We start from the raw sequence: 24,233 nt of genomic DNA, 5'->3' as shown, positions 1-24,233 counted from the left end.
CGTGACATTGAGGAATTTTAGATTTTGTTGATTCTGATGAATGAGCCACAATTATTTTTATTTCCTACTTTTGATTAAGGTTGTGAATGCTCCAAAATATCCTTTGAACCGGATTTGAACCAGCGACCTAAGGATTTCAGCTGAGAACAACTACAGTCCTCCACTCTACCGAGATATCGAAGGCTGTTGTGACCTTTCAAGAACGTCAGAGGAATGGGGAGAATTAAAACGGATGGAGCGGCATGCTGAGCATGACAAGGAGCTATTGAGGAATTTGAGATTTTGTAGATTCTGATGAATGGGCCACAATTATTTTTATTTCCTACTTTTGATTAAGATTGGGAATGCTCCAAAATATACTTCGAAACAGGTTTGAACCAGCGACCTAAGGATTTCCGCTGAGAACAACGACAGTCCTCCGCTCTACCAACTGAGCTATCGAAGACTTCTGGCCCCTTGCTAGAAGGTCTGAGGAATGGGAACATAACACCGATAGAGTGCTGATAATGCATATGATTTGCGTGACAAGGAGCTATTGAGTAATTTTACATTTCGTAGATTCTGATGAATGAGCCACAATTCTTTTTATTTCCTACTTTTGATTAAGATTTGGAATTCTACAATGGAAATGTGATGGAAATGTATCACACTTTTGAAAACAAATAGTTTTTAGAATAAAAACGCTTTATTTCAGACACCCCAGCCAGCTTGCTGGACTATTTTCCTCTCGTCCAACACCGTACCAGAACTGGTGTCACAGAACGCTGTCAGGGGTAAAGCCTAATTTATGCCTCCACGTTTGCTCTCGCGTCGATGAGCGCCGTCGATCACATGATCTACGGCGCTCATGAATTTTAAGTGCCGCGTCGCTCGTGGCCGGCTGACGTGCACACGTCGCCAATCCTTGGACGCCGTAGATGGCGGGGCGTAGCTCGCTTCTGATTGGTCCGTTCGATGGCGTTTTTTCTTTTTTTTCTCTCTCTCTATCCCCGCCCCCCGCCCAGATAGTTTCGTGAAGGCAACTGGCGGCGCAAATCGACTTCCCTGCTCGGAGACCACGGCTGTGCATGTGGATATGTGCCTGGGACGAGAGGCGGAAAACAACAATAACAAAAAAAAAAAAACTGTGTTCGCTAAGTGCACCGCTGTTGTGTTTTGGCGAGTTTACGGCCGACACCGGTGCAAATTGGCAATAATTAATTGCCACGGTGATGAACTTACTCTCCCCCCGGCTTTGTTTCGTGTTTCTGAATTAAATTGAACTTCCTGAATCCGTCATAAAATGCAGAGGAATCGCCACTCTGTGGCGGCCCAGCCATAGCGACAGCGGGACTTGGTGTGAAACTCCAGCAGACACCGATGTGTATTGCGCACAAGTCGGAAGGCAAACGCACGAGCGGAGCAACGCCGTAACCCCCCCGTGTGAGCCCGTCGCAGAAGCATACTGAGGCCTTAAGTCAGTGCTGATCGCACACACGGGAGGTGAGGATCAAATTGAGATTCATGTTAAAAAATCCGAACGATCCCTTTAATAGAGTATACACATTTACCCTCAACTGTTTTCTTGCCTTTTGGTAGGGTTGTCAAAGTAAATGTTTTGTTTTCATTTAATGGGTGGATCTCATCATCCATTAGCTGATCTCATGGCTGCCTCAAAATTTTGAGGTGTACCACAAACAGCTCTGTAGCAGTTGTCAAACACCAGCACAATCATCGACTTCTATGATGTAGTCTTCTAAGTTTCTAGGTTTCACTCTGTCCCTAGTTGGACATCTTCTACTTTCAGGTTAATTTTCCACTGCACCTTTATTCTCATTGTGTGCACATCTCTCTGAGCTTATTTCTGGAGTGTCTTCTCCCCTCTTATAGACCTCCTGCGCAGTTTCCCTAGTCCGAGGTACAGGTATACCTACCTCGTCATTATCAGTGTATTGATTTGTCTCATTTGTTTGTGTCTGTTTTTCCACATGTTCCTCTCGCAAATTTAACCAGCCTGTGTTTTTGTACTCTCTTTGAGTCTGGATATTATACTCAATATGCCGGGCTTTTTTTATCATATCCTACAAAGAATCCTCGGTCACATTTGGTATCTAATTTTCCTTTGTCCTGTTTGCATGTCTAATATACAGACCCAAATGTTTGCATTTTGGACAAGTTTGGCTTCTTGTCTGTTAACAGCTGGTAAGGAGTCTTTCCTGTAGTCTGTTAAAGCATCTGTTGCGTATTGCTGCAGTTTGTACTGCGTAGTGCCACAAGTATTTAGGTAGTCCGCTTTCTGCTATCATGCATCTACCAATCTCGAAAGAGTGTGCGCCAAGCTCTCTCTGCAATCCCGTTCTGGTCATGTCTTATTCTTTTTTTCCTTAAGAGTGTTTGAAACTCATTGCACATGTATTCAGTTCCGTTATCGGACCTGATACACCCCACTTTCCCGTAAGGGGATATGTCAGCGAGAAACTTTTCTGTGGCTAGTACAGTGTTGCTTTTCTGTTTCAGAAAGTATACAAATATAGCACCTGAGTAATCGTCAGTGAATCGCTGTACATATTTGTGTCCATCTTTTGAGTTTGGAGATATTGGACCTGCAAGGTCTGTGTGTACTAACTGTAATGGAGTCTTTGCTGTAGTATCGAGATTTATATTTCTCGTTTGAGCAAATTTCCTCTCAATACACACCTCACACTCTTTTTTTAGGATTAGTTGTTTTGCCTTTGATCTGCATACCATTAACCACATTCTGCAGTTTGAGAACATCTTCATAATTGCAGTGGCCTAATATCTGATGCCATGTGTGAATGTCGTGACATGCATTCAACTTGTCATTAGACTCACCCTTGGTATGCAAATAGTACAGCTTGTCATACACATGTATATCAAATTTGGTACCGTCTTTGGCTGTCAGTAAGTTTTCTCCTTCTGTGAAGATCAACGTGGCCCCACTGGCAGTTGCCACCTTAACCGAAAAGATATCCTGGGGTTAGGTTGGTATGAAAAGTGCGTCCCTCAACGTCGTCTTGCCAATGTCCTTTGCCGTCGAGAAGGTAAAACTCTGTGTTATGCACCGGGTTCCATCTGCCAACTCGACGCAGTGTTTCTCTGGTCGGAACGTGCTGTCGAAGCTCTTAAACTTGTGAGAGGTAGCCCCTGTGTCCCCCATCAGACCCCGTTCCTTGATGTTGCACACCGTCTGCTCCTGGGTACCGGACCGTCCGTCCGTCATTTTGAACACGTAGTCGGCGTTGTCATCTGCTGAGATTTTACCCGCACCTTCCTGTTTGTCTTTGTCCTTTCGCCTGCATTTGGCGTCTTTGTGTGTTTCCTTTTTACAACGACTGCTCCATGTCTTCTGTTGACACTCTTTCGCACACATTTTTATTTTTAAACACTATGGGGTAGATTCACTAAGAATGCGCTCCGTCCGCTAATAGCGCGAAATATTGCACCACAACTGCACCAGTCTGTGCCCAGTTACCCACCTATTCACTAAGGATATTGCTCTAATCTTATACCGGCGCAAACACGCCCACACATTCTGACAGCTGGGAGCAAATTTGGGCCTGATTTACCACACATGGCAATGGATTTGCGCCAACAACATGGTTGTTATAGTAACAGTTGCGAGAAAGATGACATTATCAGAAAGCGAGGTTGGACCGAGAGTAAGCGTTTAGAGCGCCGTACAGAGCAGAGAGGACCACAACTACGTCATTCATTCATAAAGTACAAATTATTGGTGCGATCATTTATTAATAATATATTTTCTGAGGTTGATGTATGCACACAGTATGCATCTGGCACGTAAAGAGGATCGTAAAATGACGAGAGTTGGTAGACGGTGCCAGAATTCTATTGTTCATACATTGTACATTTGCCCCTTTTTTTACTTTGAGCACCTGCACCACCAAAGGTCACTGCACGCCCCTGATTGTTCCATCCTACGCGGTAGGAGTGGGGCACATTGTGCTGATTATTGGAAAGAATCGATCATATTTTGTAGCACCTGAAGCTTGTTAATGTGAGTAAATACATTTCTTTAAGGCAACACAGCAAAAGGCTTGTTTTTCCACCAAAGCGATAAAGCGCGTCAAACACTTCAAATGTCTATTGTATCTTCGTGAATACTGTTTTTCCTTTTTGTTTCAGGCCTCTTCTACATGTCAATCTGTTTTATTGCAGTGGAGTAAAGCGTGTGTGTTTGTGTGTCTTTGTCAAGGCCTGAATGTAGCCTGATGTCGGTGTAACTTCATCATTGAGTCAAATCAGCATCAAATCTTCAGCACACGAGGATGCTGCAGATGGCTGCGTTGTGCTTCCTCGCCTTGTTTGTCACAGCAGCTCTGTCAAACACTTGTTAATTAGAAGGAAGCGACGACTCACTAACAGTTTTTAACTCTTTCCTTCTTCTCTTAGCCATCTCCTCAAGGAACAATTCAGTGTGGCATGAAGTTGAACACTGTTGCATGCGATATACAGAGTGCACTTGCTCTCATGTTCCCCCAGCATCTTTTAGTGTACATGTCAGGATGCACTAAAAAAATATGACCCTTTAAATGTGCAAAAACGGTCCAAAATCAGACCTGCAAAAATCCATAGGTCACTTCCTGTACATTTTAGCATATGGCCACAATGTACTTTTTTTGTACATCTGAGGGTGCTGCAGGTGCCTGTCACTTTTCTTAGCCCTTGGGCTAGGTCAAATGTGAAGGGAACGTGAACAGATTCTATTTTGTTTTCCCACTGTAGGTGGCACTACAGAGGCTTTTATTTTTAATTTATTTTTTTTGTCAATGGCAAATTTAAAATGTAAAAATTTTGGTCAGGCTTGAGTGTTCAAAATTTGGTGAGTTTAGGTGCATGTTTAAGCCATAAGGAATGTGATTCAATCACAGAATTAAAAACAAAAGAAGAAGAAGAAGAAGAAGAAGAAGAATCACTACAAAAACAAGAGTGACCTCGCACAAGTTGCTGCTTGGGCCTTAATAAATAGAAGGCTCAAAGTGCTTGAAAATTCTGAATCAGCAGCCAAAAAGCTATTGGAAAATGATCATAATCAAACCATTTCCAGCTACTTGAATCAATACATTAATTTGGACAAATATGACAATGACATCCATCCATCCATTTTCTTGACCGCTTATTCCTCAAAAGGGTCGCGGGGGGAGCTGGCCCCAGCTGCCTCAGCTGGCCCTGGGCAGTAGGCGGGGGACACCCTGGACTGGTTACCAGCCAATCACAGAGACAAACAGTCATTCACACTTACAAGCACACCCAGGGACAATTCAGAGCGCCCAATTAACCTGCCATGCATGTCTTTGGAATGTGGGAGGAGACCGGAGTACCCGGAGAAGACCCACGCGGGCACGGGGAGAACATGCAAACTCCACCCAGGAAGGCCGGAGCCTGGACTTGAACCCAACTCCTGAGAACTGGGAGGCGGACGTGCTAACCAGTTGCCGCCCTATGACAATGACAACACAGTTAAAAGTTCAAAAACTACAAACTACTTTGGACCCTCCCTGCAAAGTGATGTGCTTCATGAATTAAATTTGAGAATTTTTCCCATGAGTGTTAAAATTGTTTCCATTCTAATATTGATTGCTTCCAACTTTTAAATATTGATAACAGATAGTAACACTATACACTCATATGGCTACAGTCCATTGCTGCTTTATCAAAGAATGGGCACTGAGTGCCCATTTAACATTTGAATGTGCACAATGTATCTGTAAATGATGATTTATGTGCGCCCCACTGACCATAATGTTGCAAGACTCACTCTCATAAACAGTCACCTTATGATGGAGTAATGAATCTGCACTCGCTAGCCAGATACATTATGCCGAGGAAGAGATATGAAGAAGGGGTGTAAATGAGAGGTCAAACATACAGTGAATTTAAACATCACCTTTGCTACCACTGTTCGCTACAGTGTTATGTGGCCTTACTGTTGACAAATGGTGAGTATCAGAAAGCTTGCCAAGAGCCTTTTCTGCAGAATCATATTCAACTTTTGACTGCTACTTGTAATGACAAAATTTCTTCTAATTAAAGGCAGAGTGTTATGGATTGTCTGAGGTTGGACCCCAGAATGCAGAGGCAACAAGTAGTAGAAAACAGTTTAATTTGCTGAGGTCTGGCAAAATCCCAAAACAAAAAAACTCAGGAGGCAGGCAGTCAGGCAGGGAGTGGGTGGGCTGGCTGCAGGATCTTGGCGAAAAAGACTATAACCAAAAAACAACGATCCAGGGCAAAACAGGTTAAAAAGGCTTCTTGGTCACATAAGGCAAAATGCAGAAACTATTCACACTAGACAAAACGCTGTGTCGCACTAACACATGGGATGGAATTCTCTGGCATCAGCCTAGCTGCAGACCAGGCTTCTTATCCAGGATAGTTGATTATCTGATAGAGCCCAGGTGTGTCCTATCAGCTGCCAGCCACACCCGCCTGACTTGCCAAGAGGAAGAAAACAAAGACCTGCCATGCACAAAAACCCAATCATGACACAAGGTCTGTCGTTATCATTCAGGAAAATGCACTTTTTAAATACAGGATTACACACTTTAACTCTTTCTCAGTCTACACATCTGGGCTTATGTTAATGTTTGGTGGTGATTATTTCCTAAACCTACACCCCCCTACCGCCACCCCCTCCCAGCAAGTATTTTGCCATTTTATTTGTTTTGTAAACAGCGGGACGTTTCTCTGGACAGACAGTGTTTATACCCCTCCAGCCAATCGCAGAGAGGGGGCTGGCGGGGGGGCGTGTCGGAGACGGGGCCGTTCGAATTTGTCGACTTCGTAACGTCACTCCCACGGCAACGACAGCACGCATAGATTTTTTTTTTTCCACTCACTCACACATGTAAGATTGTGTGAGTGAGTGAAAAAAAAATATCCATGCGTGCTGTCAAGTTGCCGCGGGATAGACGTCACGCAGCCGACAAATGCGCCTGGCCCCGTTTGCAAAACGACCCCCATGCCCCCACCCCCGCTCTGCGATTGGCTGCAGGGGTATAAACACTGTATATCCAGAGAAACGTTCCGCTGTTAACAAAACAAACACAAAATGGGCCCAGATGTGTAGACTGAGAAAGGGTTCAAGTGTGTACATCCTGTATTTAAAAAGTGCATTTTTCTGAGTGAAAACGACAGACCCTGCCTTTAATTCATGGATAGGAACATATATTAAAAGATTCAATATCAATCACGTCCTCCTTCCCCTTTTCATCATCCAACCCAACTTCAGGATGTCCCACCTAATGAGGCACCCCTGCTTCATCATGTGGGTGCATGACAGACTACAGTAAATCTCAGCAGCCCAGGGCACCAATCTAAATGCTCGGATCATTGTCACAGCCTCGGTGTGCTGCGGATTTGAAGGCTGTTTGCATCCATGGAGCATTCTTTTCATTCTAGAAACCTTTATTTTTAGACTTTCAAAAACTTCAAAAAGGGGAAACTACAATGCAGGAAGAAGGAATTAGTAAAACTCAGATTAAATATGAAGCCAGAATACACTTAAGTGAGATACTAATTAAGGAGCGCGACAATGATCCTTTTGCTAGTTGTATTTAAACCTATTTTTGCCATCAAAATTCATTCTGCATGGTTTATGATTATCATGAGACATTGCTTTTTGGTGTATGCACTGTTTTTCTGTTTTGTTTTAATTAATTCAATATTTGGTTGTGTTGTCCTCATTTTTGTACAACAAAATGTATATTTGAAAATTATATGGTGTAGTATCTGACGCCACAAATAATAGGAGAAAAGAAATCAATGATAAAAGACAAATGAAAAGCACCATTCACTGTTAAAAGTCTTTATTCTTGTAAATTGAACCCCCAACAGAACACATCTTCAGAAACAACAAAAAGAGATCCAAAATCAAACACAAGGAAGTCTCAACATACTGCTCGTCATACGCAATACTTGGTGCCATGTTACTCAAAATGGCACACACTCACACAATCTCATCGCAGTTTAACCAAGTACAACCCACTGTTTCATCTTTCAAACTGTGTACACATCAAACTGGCAATGTACATTTCTTAACAGAAAATCCATTTTTAATGAGGCCAATCTCACATAATAAAATGGCTGCAATGTACATATGGCTGGATTTAGGTTCCCAACGAAGAGAATGGTCCACGGTACTGTTTTCACAGTTCTTCAATTGATTGCTTTCAGCCTATTGACTCTCCTTTTCTTATCACGAGGAACAATGATGCGATTAGAAATTCTTCCTCGCAGTATAACCCGCAACACAGCATGTGTAAGCCATTGGGAAAGGGCATTATAAAACACAAAAAAAGAGAGAAGTTCAAAGCTTTTATAATCCAGTGTTCGACAACAACAACGGCAAATACTTAACCCCATTTCAAAATGACATTGCATTGCAATGGAAGGTGGCGACAAAGCTGACATAACGCAAAGGCATTTTCGTCACAGAGGGTGTTGTTGACAATGAGGGAAGTGTACCAAAAATAGTTTAGAGTTTTTCAGTCCTCGACTTTGTTTGCAAGCGTCTCCAGCTCGTATTTTAAGTTCCTTTTTTTTTTTCTTTTTTTTTTTTCGTGGGGGGGGGGGGGTGGATGGCTTTATAATGTTATTATCTGATCATGCATCCCACCCGCAAGCCTTGTTCATACCTATTTTGCATATTTATGTAGTGATGTGGACAGGTAGGAGTCTGTTACTCCAACATTATCACATTGAAATAGAGTAAAGGAATGTGCTTGGATTCATGCGTATGCACAGATTCGTGCATCTGGATTGATTTGCGTGAGACTTTTTTTTTATTTATTTATTTTTTTTTTTTATGTATGCCATGTTTTAGTATGAAAGCCACTCAGGTCATAGTATGAGGCTCCTGGTCTTTAGGCGAGACAGCATGGCAAGCAGATCCTGGGAATTTTAGTGAAATGTTTATGAATGTGCACATTGGGATAACAAAACACTCAGCACAGATTTCAGAAATTTAGCGCCCGTTTATACGAGAACCTTGGGGATGAAAACGCAAAAAATATTCGATCGGAAGTGCCTTTCGTTTAGACCAGAGCTTCTCAATTATTTTCTGTCATGTCCCCCCAGGAAGAAGAAAACATCTCACCCCCCCACGACTATAAATAGTATCATTTCTATAAAATTGTTTTAAGCACACCTCTGCATAACACTGTATCCGTATTAACATATAAGAGAATAAAAAAGAAAGAAATATGGACCAACTCACAACAAAGAATAGCTTTATTAACTGTAACAGAAAAGATTTAAAGTGCATCTGAAATTCAAAAATAAAATTAAATCCTTAATTAAACTATAAACATTTTTTGACTGACCATGTCAAACCATATGATACGGAAAAATAAAATTACATAAAATCAATAAATAATAATGCATTCAAACTGATAACCAACATTAACTCAGGAGCACAATATTTAAAAAAAACAAACAAAAAACTTGCAAAACAAAAATACAGTCAAACCTCGGTTTTTGAACATAATCCGTTCCAGAAGGCTGTTCTAAAAGTGATTTGTTCGAAATCCAAATCAATTTTTCCCATTATAATTAATGTAAATAATTTTAATCTGTTCCAAGTCTAAAAAAAAACTTTTCCCCATTTTTTTTTTTTTTTTACTATTTTACACCATAAACTGCACTGTATACTGTTTACCATAAATAGAAAAGGGTAGAAATAGACACTGTTTTATTTAGATATCCTATCTAAAATGGTGAAAAAAAATGCAAACATTTCTTTTTTAAATTTAATAGTTCTGCACACTACTTTCTTCTTTTCTTCACCAGCTTTACCACTTGCACTTCCTTACTTTGGACCCATGATTAGGGGCTAATACACGATGCCAAACTAAAAAAAAAAAAAAAAAAGATTTGCGTAAATAACAATGAACAGGTCTGCTCCAAAGGAACTTTGAACACGAATTTTGGGGGCTTGAAAACGCAAACGTTTGAAACCACCCTCCTGAGTGGAAAAGTTGAATAATGTGTTCTGCTGTTGCATTCCCATATACACGGCCCAAAACACTCAGATCTTCTCATGTAACTGTACCTGTCTAATTTGACAAAACTTTTTTTTTTCTTTTTTTTTCTTTTTTTTTTCTTTTTTATGCAGGTTTGTTACCTGTCACTATCATCTGTCAAAATGAGCCTCCCTGTCCCAATCCCAAGCCTTCCTATAAAGTTGAATCTATTAGCATCTCATCATGAAAAGATTGCTGCTCTGTGCTCATGTTCCCAGTTTCAGGACCCCATCTGGTGTGTTCACAATAACATGCATCATTTCCCTCTGCCTGAAGGTTTTATTGCAGGCCAACATGATGAGCGAGGAGCAACTTCACTGGATCCCGTGTAAATGGGGAGTGATATTAGCAAACTGTGGCTCAGGAAAAGAAATCACATGAGATGGAATTCATTTTCCAATCACTGTAAAAGAGAGGTGCACCTGCTATCGTTCTCGTTTTGACAGTTGAGACTACCTTGCCCACGTCTGTCGAGGGAACATTTCCTCAATGCATGCGCACATAAAAACTGGGCATAAAACAGGTAGTAGGAGTGTCCTCAACCCAGACTGGAGAAGCATCCAGCTATCTTTTTTTTTTCTTCATCTTTTTCAGGTTCAACCTCAAAAAGTCATAATGTCTCAAGTCCTTTTTAAGTATTTCTACACTGATACATTGTTTGTCTGGTATAAATATATAGAAACCAGTTCCAAAATAATATTGCCATGTATGTAGGTTGCTGACCTCTTACAAGGAATATCAATGACTAATTGCAAAAAGATTACCCCGAACGACAAAAATGAGCAAGTTAACCCCTCTATATGTCATTAAGAACGAAGCATGATTTTAAAATAAATGAAGCAACTGCTGGCCATGAATTCAATTAAACAAATTGAGTACAAATATGCTGTTTGTCACATTTAACTCATTCACTCCCAGCCATTTTCACAGAAGCAATCCCGTTTGCTCCCGGCTGTTTTACTGGATTTTGACTCATTTTTGCAAGGCCCACAAAATATTATGTTCTATTGCTATAAAAGCACGGAACCTATCAAAAGAAAGATTAAAGTCTCTTCTTTCATCAGGAAAAAAAAAAGTATGTTTCTATCTGTTTCCGTTTTGCAGCAATTAGCATTATAAGAGAGCTAAGTTTCATCAGTTTTCACAAATCTATTTAAAATTGTAAGTAATTGAGCTTTTTTTCTAGATGGCCCTGGTTGAGCTCCTTTGCTCTGCTGCCACCTGTTGGCCGTTTGTGTCATAACTACCATTTCTGCAACTGTTGTTTGCAGTTGAGAGGCTGCATCAAAGCCTTCTGTATGCTCTAGCATTAAAAAAACAAACAAAAAACGTATAAATACGTCTTTGTGACACTTAGAACATTAAAAAACGTATTTATACGTTATTGGGAGTAAATGAGTTAATAAGGTTTAGCATCACTATGTCAAATTTAAATTACACTAGTTTACATGTCATTGTCGTGTGTCATTTGTCTTTTTTTTTTTTTACATTTTTACATTTATGGGATGAAAATGAATAACCCCAAAAACAACAATACAAACAATACACAATAAATTTAGATATAAATAAAAGTGATAAATAGTAAAATCTTGATTAAAAACAGGTTACAAAAAGTAACAGACGGCTAACAAACAACCTCCTTTTTTACTAGTAGTAAAGAAACAAAATAGAAAATCAAATCTAGCGTACACACATGATTTAGAATTGGTTCAAGGTTGACTGGGACACTTCCGAGAAACAGACAAAGGATAGTGTAGGAATGTGTTTTTTGTTGTTGTGGGGCTGATTAATGAATTGGTGCAGACCACAGCTGGAACTCGAGCATAATGATAGTGGGCAAGAAGGATTGAACTGGGGGGTTGTGTTTGTGCAGGCACAATGCGACAGTCAATAAGGTTTATGTGTGCGTTTGTGTGTGTGCGCAATATGGGTTTATGTGATGTCCTTCCAATTGCAAATTGCCGTCATGTGCTGATGTGGCCTCTTGAGATTGGTCATGTTTTAATGTTGCAACGACTGCACAGTTCTCTCATCTTTTACTTAGTTATTAGCTTTATTTATTTATTTTATTTATTAATTTTTTTGCTCATGCTCCAGAATTTAAATAATTCTATTGGGCAAAATGGTGACGATCTGAGTGTAAATTTGGGATTTGCACTTTTGTCTCGATTTATCACGTTGACCCAAATCTTGCACGAGTGGCCATCTGATGTTGTACGGACACTAAATCGATGATGTGAATAATTTAAATCAGACATGTTCAGTGGCAGTATGCGGCAACCGTAAAGGAAAGCATCCATCTGTATCAAGTTTGCTGTGAATGCTTTTATTTGTGTATGCATTTGTAGTTGTGCACAGCTGAGCAAATTTCTTCATACATTCATTTAATTCCAGTTGGTTTCTTTTTTGTTAACTGTATACTACTGTAATCAAAATCTCAATGAAAGGCTCATATTTCCACAACTATATATTTCCGTCTCTGGCTTTCCTATCACATCTACTTTCATCCTATAATAACGATGATCGGCTACAACGGGGGGGGATGGACTGAGAAATACAGCAGAGTAAATGGCCTGGAGGAGGGGGCACCCATGGGACCGCCACACGAGGTGTTGTAAACTATAACAGCCCCGTATCAGGCAGATTTCTCATTTCCACAATGCTGCAGTCATATCTCATCTACCTTCATGACAATCCCAGAGAGACACATATTAGCCAGCCAACATTCCATTCCACTCAGCAGTGGAGGAGGGAAGTGGAACCTGGTGAGGTAATAATTTGAACACAATGGCCAAAATCAGTATATCAATAAAAACTAAATGAAATGTGCTTGTAGATTGCTAATTTCACTTGGTGAATCTTTCTTTAATTGTTTATTTCTGAACAAAATAAGTGACACGGCGAGAGGAGGTAGGACTCAGACGCAGAGTGTAAGTTGGCCAACAAGGCTGCAGCTTTAATCGCACGAAACTCAAATCGCCTCTCAAGGAGGGAAAAAAGGCTGAACAAAAAGAGCTCCAAACGGGAGATACAAAAAAGGGCACTCAAAAACAGGGACAACAAAAGGCGCTCCACAAGGGAGGAAAACCAGGGCAAACTAAAGGCGCAAGACAAGGCAAGGCTAGACATCAAACAAGGACTGTGGTACGAGGACTGAGAGGACTGAGAGGACGCTTCCATGCACTGAGATATGTGACACTTCGGCACAGAGGGGAGGAATCAGGTGGCTTTTATGTCCGGGTTGATTGGGAACAGGTGGTGCTGATCATGGGCGTGGACCGGTAATCATTGAGCTGCAGGAAGGGTAAGTGACCTGGGGTGAGAGTGGAGTCAGGACTATCAAAATAAAACAGGAACATGACTGTAAAAACAAAAGCATGAACCGCCACTCTGGTGGCAGCGTGACAGTACCCCCCCCCCCCCCCCTCAATGGCCGGCCCTTGACGGCCTTTCAGCAAGGAGTCCAAAAACAAGGGCGGGTGGAAGGGGGCACGGAGGTGGGAACACGACCCACCCATCCGTCCCAGACAAAAAGGCAGTTCAGGAGGGCGTCCATGACGCCAGACGAGAGTCCCGTCGGGACCGTTCCGAAGACCTTTTCCTAGCGCAGGATCAGGTTTGGAAAGTACCAAGGGGATCCCGTGGATAGTTTTGACTTGGTAGACCTGGCAGACTTGGCAGACTTGGCGAGGCGTGGCAGACGTGGCAGACTTGGCGTGGCAGGCTTGGCAGATTTGACGAGGCGTGGCAGGCTTGGCAGGCGCGGCAGGCTTGGCAAGGCGTGGCAGGCTTGGCCGACCTGGCGTGGTGTGGTAGACTTTGGCGTGGACGGCTTTGGCGTGGACGGCTTTGGCGTGGACGGCTTTGGCGTGGACGGCTTTGGCTTGGTCGGCTTTGGCTTGGTCGGCTTTGGCGTGGACGGCTTTGGCGTGGACGGCTTTGGCTTGGTCGGCTTTGGCTTGGTCGGCTTTGGCTTGGTCGGCTTTGGCTTGGTCGGCGTGATGCAGAGACCTGGCGTGACTTGATGCAGAGACCTGGCGTGACATGATGCAGAGACTTGGTGTGGCTCAGGGTCTTGGAGATGCGCCCGGCGAGACTCGGGGGCTTGGAGGCGGTGACTGGCGAGGTTCAGAAGCGAGAGGCTGCAGCGGGCGAGGTTCAGGGGCGAGAGGTTCAAGAGTCACCTGGTTGACTGCGGCTGAGGATGCACTGGTTGATGACTGTTCCAAAACGTGATCCATACAGTCCATTCCCCATTCCAGTACGTTTCCGGAGTTCCAGTCGATTCTGGGGTTGTGTAGACGTAGCCAAGGGTGTCCCAGAACCAAAGTGGGTGACGAAGCTTGGATTACATGGAAACGGAGATTCTCGATGTGTTGTCCAATTTGAACCTTCAGGGGTTCGGTGATGTGGGTGATACAAAAGAGTTCCTTGCCATTCAGAGCTCTGGCCTGAATGGTCCGGGGAAGGGGTTTGGTGGTGGCTCGTACTCGCTTTACGAGGCCCCAGTCCATGAGGCTCTCGTCGGAACCGGAGTCGATGAGGGATGGCAGGTTTATGGTTATAGCATGGTGGCTTATCTGGGCTTGCGTGATTCTTTGAGTCTTAGCAGGACGGGGTGACGGGAAACTCACCGGTGGACCTCTCTTCACGGTGCAAGATCCCACCAGATGACCAAGTTCACCACAATAGTAGCAACGGCCTTCTTGGCGGCGACGCTGTCGCTCCTCAATGGTTAGCTGGGTCCGACCAAGCTGCATAGGTTCCTCGTCATTTCCACTGACCTCCCTCGCGGTAGCTGACTGGGGAAACGCATATCGTGAAGACTCACTTGCCAGTGGATGCTGGAGGGGTCCCGAATCAGGTATCCTTTGGTGTCCGCTGCTCTGCTTGAGCTCCCGCCTCCGATGATCAGTGCGGATGGCAAGCGAAATCAATGAGTCCAGGTCGCCGGGTAAGTCATTTGGAAGCAAGAGTTCCTGCATGGAGGTTGTGAGCCCCTTCAAAAAGTGGTCAAAGAGAGCTGTGTCGTTCCAGCCACTCTTGGCTGCTAGAGTTCGGAATCGGATGGCGTAATCATTAACCGATTCTCTGCCTTGTCTGAGATGGCTGAGTTCTCGCGTCTTCTCTCGATCCATGTTGGTTGAATCAAAAACGAGGCGGAGAGCCCTGCTAAACCCGGCTGCGGTTGAGCAAGTCGGGGAGTGCCGTGCCCATTCCGCGGTGGCCCAGTCTCTGGCTCGTCCCGTCAGGTGGGAAATCATGAAGGCCACGCGGGAACGGTCTGTGGGAAATGCCTGTGGTGAGAGTTCGAAGTGAATGTCACATTCGGTCAGGAATGCCTGACAATGTCCTGGTTCTCCCGAGTATCGCTCCGGGGAGGCCAGTCTCATTCCAGCCCCGGCCAAGGCTGGAGTCGGGATCGGGGATTCAGCTGCTTCCGGTTTCGTGACGGTTGGCGTGGAGTGTTGCAGGTGGTTCACCAGCTCCTGCACCTGTCCAGCAAGTTCATCTATCCGGATGGCCATGGCTTGCTGGACCTCCTCCAGGTGCGACAGGCGGGCGGCCTGTCTACGTAGTGCAGCCTCCAACTTTCCTGCTGGGTCCATGCTGGCCGAAGTGTACTGACACGGCGAGAGGAGGTAGGACTCAGACGCAGAGTGTAAGTTGGCCAACAAGGCTGCAGCTTTAATCGCACGAAACTCAAATCGCCTCTCAAGGAGGGAAAAAAGGCTGAACAAAAAGAGCTCCAAACGGGAGATACAAAAAAGGGCACTCAAAAACAGGGACAACAAAAGGCGCTCCACAAGGGAGGAAAACCAGGGCAAACTAAAGGCGCAAGACAAGGCAAGGCTAGGCTAGACATCAAACAAGGACTGTGGTACGAGGATTGAGAGGACGCTTCCATGCACTGAGATATGTGACACTTCGGCACAGAGGGGAGGAATCAGGTGGCTTTTATGTCCGGGTTGATTGGGAACAGGTGGTGCTGATCATGGGCGTGGACCGGTAATCATTGAGCTGCAGGAAGGGTAAGTGACCTGGGGTGAGAGTGGAGTCAGGACTATCAAAATAAAACAGGAACATGACTGTAAAAACAAAAGCATGAACCGCCACTCTGGTGGCGGCGTGACAATAAGTAGTAGAGAAAATGGATGAATGGGATGGATGGATGGATGGATGGATGGATGGATGGATGGATGGATGGATGGATGGATGTTATGGTGGGTTCATTTAGTCATTAGCCACGAATCTTGTATCATTATTCAATAATATAACCCTTTTAATATATAGTTGGTATATATTGGAGGGATAGAGGCTGCAGGTCTCAAACGATTGCATTTTTATTTGACTTTAACTCACTCACTCACTCACTCACTCACTCACTAACTCACTCACTTTATTCTGGTAATATTTCACTGTCAAGTTTTTTTTTTTTTTTTCAATTAATTCTCTTTACTTGCAATTAATTTCTTTTGCACCAATCTTCCATCAGAAAAATTAACTTGCCCTAACTGTTGCCTATATTAGTGTTGGTAAATGCTTACCATGTATAAGAATCCAAAACATTCAGCATTCAGGTTTCCATTATATTTATTTAATGAAATACATTAGGACATTTAGGCACGCCATTGTGCTCAACAATGGCCCTGCCACAAATCAGCATAATAATGTTGTAATAGTAGACATGTTGCCATACAAATATTCAATGTACTTTCTTCATTCCATCCGTACACTTTCTTAATGCACTGTGTTTCATCAATTATAATGTTGGTTGGCTAGTGGCTATTACTGTCTCCGAGGTAATTCACTATTTATGATCGCAAGGCAGGAGCTACCAACAGAGAGGAGAGCAGACACACTTGAGGTTAACCTCCTGATTCATTTAGTACCCCCTCGGGTATCACAGCGGAAGAGTTCACCTGTACTGCAACTGATGTGGCTGCATGTAGATACTGCATGAAAGACTGCAGTGCTTTAGAGGGAAGGAAGATCAAGTAACTTCTTTCCGATTAAAGCTTCCCCTGCAAACTGGGATCGGATGTAACCTGCTACCTTTTTGTTGGGATCAACTTCAACTGCCAGAAAATATGAACTGAGTCACACACATTCATTAAATATATTGGACAGACTGTTGAACATCAGCATGTGCAGTACATGTGTGATAAAACAAGCAATGTCTCTTGTGAACGCTCCGGCCAACTGCCGGAACAGCAATTGATGTGTGTGCCACCGCTGGAGGCTCTGAACGTTCAGTGCCTCTATTGCCTTCTTGTCATGGATTTGAACATGGACCAGAGAATTAAAGTAGAAAATAATTTAATGTGATCATTAGAATTGTTTATTTAACGCTCCACATGCAGGAGAGGGGACAGAACGAGTGCTGTCTGTCTGCCGTGACCGCACGTCATTGATGAATGCTAAAGTTGCACTAAAGTTTACAGGAATATTCATCTTGGGCTATTTATTCAAACCATTCTGATTCCTGGGTGGAATGAAAGCATGCATGTCGGCAGATGTTATATTGAGATAGTGACAAAAGTAGATCATTTGGACAAAAATGTTGATTTTGAGATGTCTCCACAAATACCCTCCTTGAGGTCCTTAGGTATTTAGATGCTTGTTTTTCTTCCCAAGCGCCGGATATGCATTCCCAGTTGGAATGTTATTTATTGTGTAAGGATGTGATCATAAGTAACAGAACCATACGATGAAAATGTTGTGGAGGGTAGAAGACCCAGGTGCAGGGAAACAGGGCGAGGAGGCAGAGGTGCAATCAAAAAAGGGATTTAACTAAACAAAACAAGGAGGTAAACAAGGATCTGGCTGAGAAAAACAACAACGTCCAAAAAACAAGCAAGGCAAAACGTGGGGGGGGACTTCAGGTCAAAAACGGGTAGCATGGCGGAAGGAAAACAATGAATCGACGCGGACAGTGGGGAGACAAGAGACTAAGTACACATACACAGGTGGACATGACAATGTTGACAAGACGAGGGGGCACACATGTGATGCTAGTGCTAATAGAAGTTTCAGATGAGCGTTCAAGAATTAAAAAATCCTAAAAGTTGCTGGAATTGTGCTGCATTGGACCTTTGAATCAACATGCTGGTCGTTAGTGTATTTCAGGGCATTAGTGCCTCCTGGAAGCAAGTAATGCAAGGCTGACACTTGCACGATTTTGTGGCACGAATTGGCACGACTTGAGTTGTGCCAGTGCGCGAACTAGTCGTAAAATGGTGTGAAGTGTGCGTAAACCCGTCGTGACTGCGTGCCATGTCGGGGCAAAAATTTTGAAATGTTCAAAATTTTTGTCACGACAAGATTTCGCGACTGGGTCGTGAACTATGCGCAAACTGTTCGTGAACTCGTCGGAACGATGTGGGAAGGATGCGCGCCAGTGACTGTCACGAAGTGCCACAAATAGGGGTTGGGGAGGCCCCCTTTTTATATGGCGTGCCCAAGTCGGCACGACACCGTCCAAATTGCGCCAACTCGTCGTGCAAATGTGGGAAGTGCGTTCGTGTCAATGGGGACATGAATGGTCACGCATTCGCGAACTCGTCTTGAACCCGTCGTCAACTATGCGGGAACCTCACAGTCCTTGCCCCAAAATGACACGACTTGCCACGACAAGAGCGTGGCCAAAAGTCGTGCATGTGTCAGCCTTGCATAAGAAAGGCTGAGTAATAATTATTGTAGCATTGTTTCGAACACCATTCGTTGGTATTGCTTTAGTTGTCATTGTTGGGACTAAAGCGTTGCAAAATGAGTGCAATTAATGTCATTATCACCTGTAATTATGTAAGGCACAAATAAGTCCTTTCGTTTTCTTATCTGTTCTGACTAGATATATTACATGTGCCACTGAAGAGGCCAATCAATAACCATGTATCATTAACCCACATCCAAGGTGAGCTTCGCAAGAGACAAGGAGTAATGCACCATTGTAAAAACGAAATAAATACATAAATAAAAAATCTTTTTTTAAGCTCCCCAAGTCGTCCCTAGTCTGCAGCATCGCTCCTACTTTGCACTGATGTTTTGGGCAGGTTCACGTCCGCTCGGTTTCTCACGACATTCACCAAGAGGCAGGGGAAAGAAAGTAAGAGCGACGGGAGGAGGACAGAAAAGGCAGAGTGAGGAAGGACGGAGGGAGGAGAGCTGGACAGTGGAAGACAAGAGGAGTAGAGAGGGAACACAAGCTCTGAATACAAATGAGCTGACACATATAATGCATTCCCTCCCTCGCACGTTCTCTCTCTCACTGTTTCACATCCTTGCATACACACTCTTACTCCTTCACAGACATGCCTTCCTTCTCTCCACATCTCTATGTGCTGTCTAACTGCATCAGACCAAATATTGCACAGGAGGTTATTTCAGCCACTTAAGTTATTAGTCATCACTGGTGTTTGGGGCAAGCTTATTAAAAGGATGGTGCGTGTGTGGACTGTGCGAGCGTGAACGTGCAAGGTTTGGGAGGCTGCCGCACGCTTCCTTCTCTTCATCTGGCTGTCTGAGGAGCGGCGGACCAGGAGAGGGCAAGAAGCAGGGGACGTGGCGAGAGATTTGTCACAGCACTTTTACATCATCAGCATCTGACCGGGCATGGTCACCGCATAGGAATCCGGCGCCACGGCAACCGTCGGCCCAGCAACGAGGCACCCGAGGTAAGTAGCGAGAGAGCACGAAGGGATGAGCGCATGGATGGATGGCAGGATTCCCTGAGAGGGAGATCTTAACAGCCATTATGCCTCTGGTGCTGGAGAGGCAGAATCTGCATGTGCTTCGCAAGGCACTATTTTGCATATTCAACACTTCGAGTGAGTAACTGAAGGATTTGTTTGTTCGCTGGGCTCTTCCTGTATATGATTCTTGAGTGTGCCTGTGGGTGTATACGATGTGATTGGAGGAGTGTCACTGTGCTTGCCAGTATTTTGCAGTGCTACTCCCCAAACAATGCCCAATTGTACAGCACAGTGTTAATCCTGTTAGGGTGTTACATTTTTGTTTGAGTTGTATAAAAGTACAGCTAAAGGATTTGCTTGCTCACTTCATAGGTGCGCTGCTCATGTATGTTGTGTGCATGTGTGTACACACAGACTGGCAGCAATATTGCACTGTCTGAGATCCAGCAGAAAAGCTGTATCATTTGACTCATAGGGTAACATGATGCAGTGCAGTTCCATACAAAAAAAAAGAAGAAAAAAAAAGAACTACACCCACAACACTGTGAAACTAACACTTCTCGGCAAATTATAATCATTAAACATTATCTTTGCAAAGGCATAATGTTTGTATTAGATCTCATGGCGATAATGTTGTGACCCATCTCCGTAACATTTTACAGAAACTCACTATAATGTAAAGTAGCATTCTGCAGGTAAGGGGTCACATACTCCTCAAATATTTTGGTTGTGGAATTGCTTGGTATGAAGTGCACTGAAACAGAAGAATGACTGACTGACAGACAGTTGGCACGTTAATGCTGCATCGCTGCACCTTCTCTCATGTTACTCTTGCTCGATTGAGGATTTATACTTAAAATGAGATGTGACTTGTATGACGAGGTTGAAATAATTATTAAAAAAAAAAAAAAAGCATGCGCTGTTATGCATGTGTCATGCCAGTATTTTCTAAAATGACTTGCGTATGCACAGTGTCCTGGGGCATGATGATGGGACTGCAGAGCCAGAAGAGAGGGCATATGGCTGCCCTCATCGCTATGCTTTGACTGGAGTCCTTGAAGCAGCATGGGACACTAATGTCCTGCCCTCCACAATGTCTGCTTCAATTATGCCCTCTGTGCCTTGCTTTGCTCTGTTCAAAACAAAAATGTTAGTTTTAGTAGTCATTGTGTCCTGCAACTTTGTCTCCGTTGACAGGTTAATTGGATTTTCTCTGATTGATACACACACAATCAGATTAAGCTTCCCTTTACTTTTTGCCTGCTATTATCAGATTAAAACCATCTGGACTAAATGTGCACATGTTCGGGAAATCTGAGTTGTGAAGGGTCTCTCACCAAGTTTGAACTTGGACAGATAGATACAAGCCAGGCATAACATGATCAGATAATCTTTCAAATAAATTGGACGTTTCATCAGCCTTAAACGAGAGTAAGATGCAATGTTTAGGACAAGCATTACAGAAAATCAGTGGATGGATTTTCACTTTCCAAGGCTGACTACAATGCACATCTTCAAGAATTTTTAAAAACAATAGTGGTGCAAAAATTAAGTTATTTTATATTTTCTCACATAAATGCAGGTTGAAATATTAAAAATCCACGTTAATATTTTGTTAAAGTGATTCAACACTTATTAATCATTTTCCAGTATTGGATTAGGCATTGTGTACAAAGAATAAAAGTGCAAATATCTCTGAAATCTTATTTCCTGAATTTTATTTTAAACCGATTAAGTATCAGAATTCGAACATACGGTGTGGGACGCCCTGTTCCTGGTCACGTTCGTTCACGGTCATCTTCGTTCATTTCAGTGGGAATTTGCTGACGTAATGTGCGAGAAAAAGACGTCTTCAATACCAAATGCTGCGCCAATTCTGTTCAGAGTCAAGTCCTCAACACGTCCGGTTTCATGTCATTCCGTGTGGGGGTGGGGGGTGGCCGCTCCTAATGTGAGCTAAAGCGTGCTTAGCACACAACGTATAGCTTTGCCTAGCAGAGTACAAGTCACCCGGATGTTTACCGTCCACTTCGACTCGCTGGCGGCTGGATCTGCCAGTTTTATCCGGCTTTCGGTTGGAAACAAATCTTTGGCGTGTCCTCCATGGCTGTACTTGCTTTTGAAGAAGTGCTTCTTTGTTGTAAGGCGTAATTCCATCTTTGATGTCTGCCATAGAACGCAATAATTCCTTGTGAGTGTCTTTGCTGTCATTCATTCCATGTCATCCAATGTGTATTTTACGCACGCGATACGTCACGATGATTACGTGACTGTCCAAAATGCCCGACAGAGTAGGGATGTCACGATAAGGGCAATATCGTGATATCGCGATATTCAAACTGCCACAATATCGCCGTCGTCACTTTCACAATATTTAAAAGGAACACATTTGTTAAAAAGGTCAGGTTGATTTTCATTTGTGCAGTTCTAGCACCCTCTAGTGGCTAGTTTATCAGTGCAATTTAATTTTCATTAGGGATGTTTTGGTCTTCTACGTTTAAAATCTATACTAATTGTCAGATAAAGGGGAACCTAATTTGCTTGTGAAGCGATCAATGTGTGCTTGTATTATCAAGTAAGTGCCTCGATATTGTTATTAGAGATTGTAGGTGGTTTATATGCATTGCTGTTATGTACAAAAGCACAATATTATTCTTTTTTTTAATATGAGCTCTCTTTTTTACAATATTGTGATCTTTTTTAAATATCGCCAACGCCACCACAACATCGTGATAATTATCGTATCGTGACCTTCATATCGTGATAATATCGTATCGTGATGTTTGGATATCGTTACATCCCTACGATACAGTACTTAAAAAATCATAATTGCTCATCAGAAATTGTCATTTTATTTCAGGGAAAAGTTGAAATTAACAATTTCACAGAATAGCTGGTTAGTTTTTCATAAATCTTGTGTTCCTTTAAATGACCCTTAAAGGCAAGTCAACCCAGACATTTCTTTACACTAATATGTTCTATGCTGCCCCACTGTTCTAACAGTTCTAACAGCACAGTTGCTCTGGGCTCAGGTACTTGCGAACGTCACATGACGAACTTAGGAAACAGGTGAGCCATGATTGGTCGACAGTGAATGGCAAAATGGCCGCCTCCTGAGATGGATTAAAACAAATTAATTTAGCATCTTAATTCCTATTGAACAGACACCATTTTCATCAGAATGTCGTGTTTAGACTGGTGGGGGAGCTTATTATTGAAAATACAATTTTTTGGGTGACTTCCGCTTTAACGTGTCACCTCGACCAGGGACTTTTTGAAGCTATCAACACACTTCTTCTGGATATTTGACCACTCTTCATGGCAGAATTGGTTACTTGATTGTTTTCATAGCACAAGCCTGGCTTAAAAGCTCCTCGACAGTCGCTATCCAGCCTGTTTTCCATGTCTCCCTCCTCCAACTCACCTGAATCAAAAAATCATGACCACTTCTACAGAGGTTGCTGATGAGGTCATCATTTGTTTCAGGTGTGTGGGAGAAGGGGAAGGTGATAGGGGCTCTGGACGACCGGACTTGGAGATGCCTTGTTTCCATTTGTACAATCATTCCACAACGGGAAAACAACAGTACAAATAAACAGTGCAAAATTAACAAGGCATGTATATATATGATTGGTGAATGTCAAATCATGACCACAACTTTACATACAAGATAATAGACTTATGACAGTTTTACATTTTTGCAAATATGGTGACAATTCTTTTGTACAGTCTTCATTTGGCAAGGGAACTAAGCAACTGAAAAGCAAAGTAAACTGAGAAAGGTTGAAAATAAAACAATGTTTAGGACAGCCCATACAAAAAAAACAAACATAAAAACAAACAAACAAAAACTAAAATAATAGAATTTTGATATTTATTTTATTCCTATATTTTTAAAATATCAGCTTTCAAAAGGAGACCGTAATCTTATATACTGAATGTAAAACAACGTGAAATCACTAACTGTGAAAACACACAATATTTATGTTCATTTATCCACACTATAAGACATTAGAAATACATACATTTATTGTCAAAATATGTTTACAAATGAATCGTGATTTCACAAATATTTGTCTATTATTTAAGGGAATAAAGTGTAAAATACAACTTCAACAGTAAAAATTTTTAATTTTACTATAATTGTTTTTGTTAATTGACTAATGATTTCATTAAAAATAACTACAATAACTAATGTCCTACCTAGATGGTGACATTTATTGACATTGTTTTAAACAATTTTGAAAGGACATCTAATGAGATGGAGGGAAAGGGGAAAGCTTGTGAGGTGAATAATATGCAAAGCAAGAAATCGGATTTGAACTTAGGGATGCTGTTATATTACATCCATCCATTTTCTTGACCGCTTATTCCTCATAAGGGTCGCGGGGGCTGCTGGAGCCTATCTCAGATGGCTCTGGGCAGTAGGCGGGGGACACCCTGGACTGGTTGCCAGCCAATCGCAGGGCACACAGAGACGAACAACCATCCATACGCACAA

At 42.8% G+C, this 24,233-nt stretch overlaps 1 protein-coding gene across 4 annotated transcripts in view; it reads left to right on the top strand.

Moving 5' to 3' along the window:
• Nucleotides 1-19,217: 19,217 nt before the first annotated feature.
• The window catches only part of plppr2a (phospholipid phosphatase related 2a), a 74,786-nt gene continuing 69,770 nt past the window's right edge, over nt 19,218-24,233 (top strand). For 2 of the 4 annotated variants that reach the window (XM_077499666.1, XM_077499656.1), the window contains exon 1: nt 19,221-19,714. The gene's annotated coding sequence lies outside the window, so the exon portion shown is untranslated. The other 2 variants (XM_077499640.1, XM_077499650.1) reach the window with 2 other exon arrangements.

The sequence above is a fragment of the Festucalex cinctus genome, chromosome 1, assembly GCF_051991245.1.
Source record: "Festucalex cinctus isolate MCC-2025b chromosome 1, RoL_Fcin_1.0, whole genome shotgun sequence".
Taxonomy (NCBI): Eukaryota; Metazoa; Chordata; class Actinopteri; order Syngnathiformes; family Syngnathidae; genus Festucalex; species Festucalex cinctus.
The sequence above is the reverse complement of the archived record's forward strand: the minus strand, read 5'-3'. Positions and strand labels throughout refer to the sequence as shown.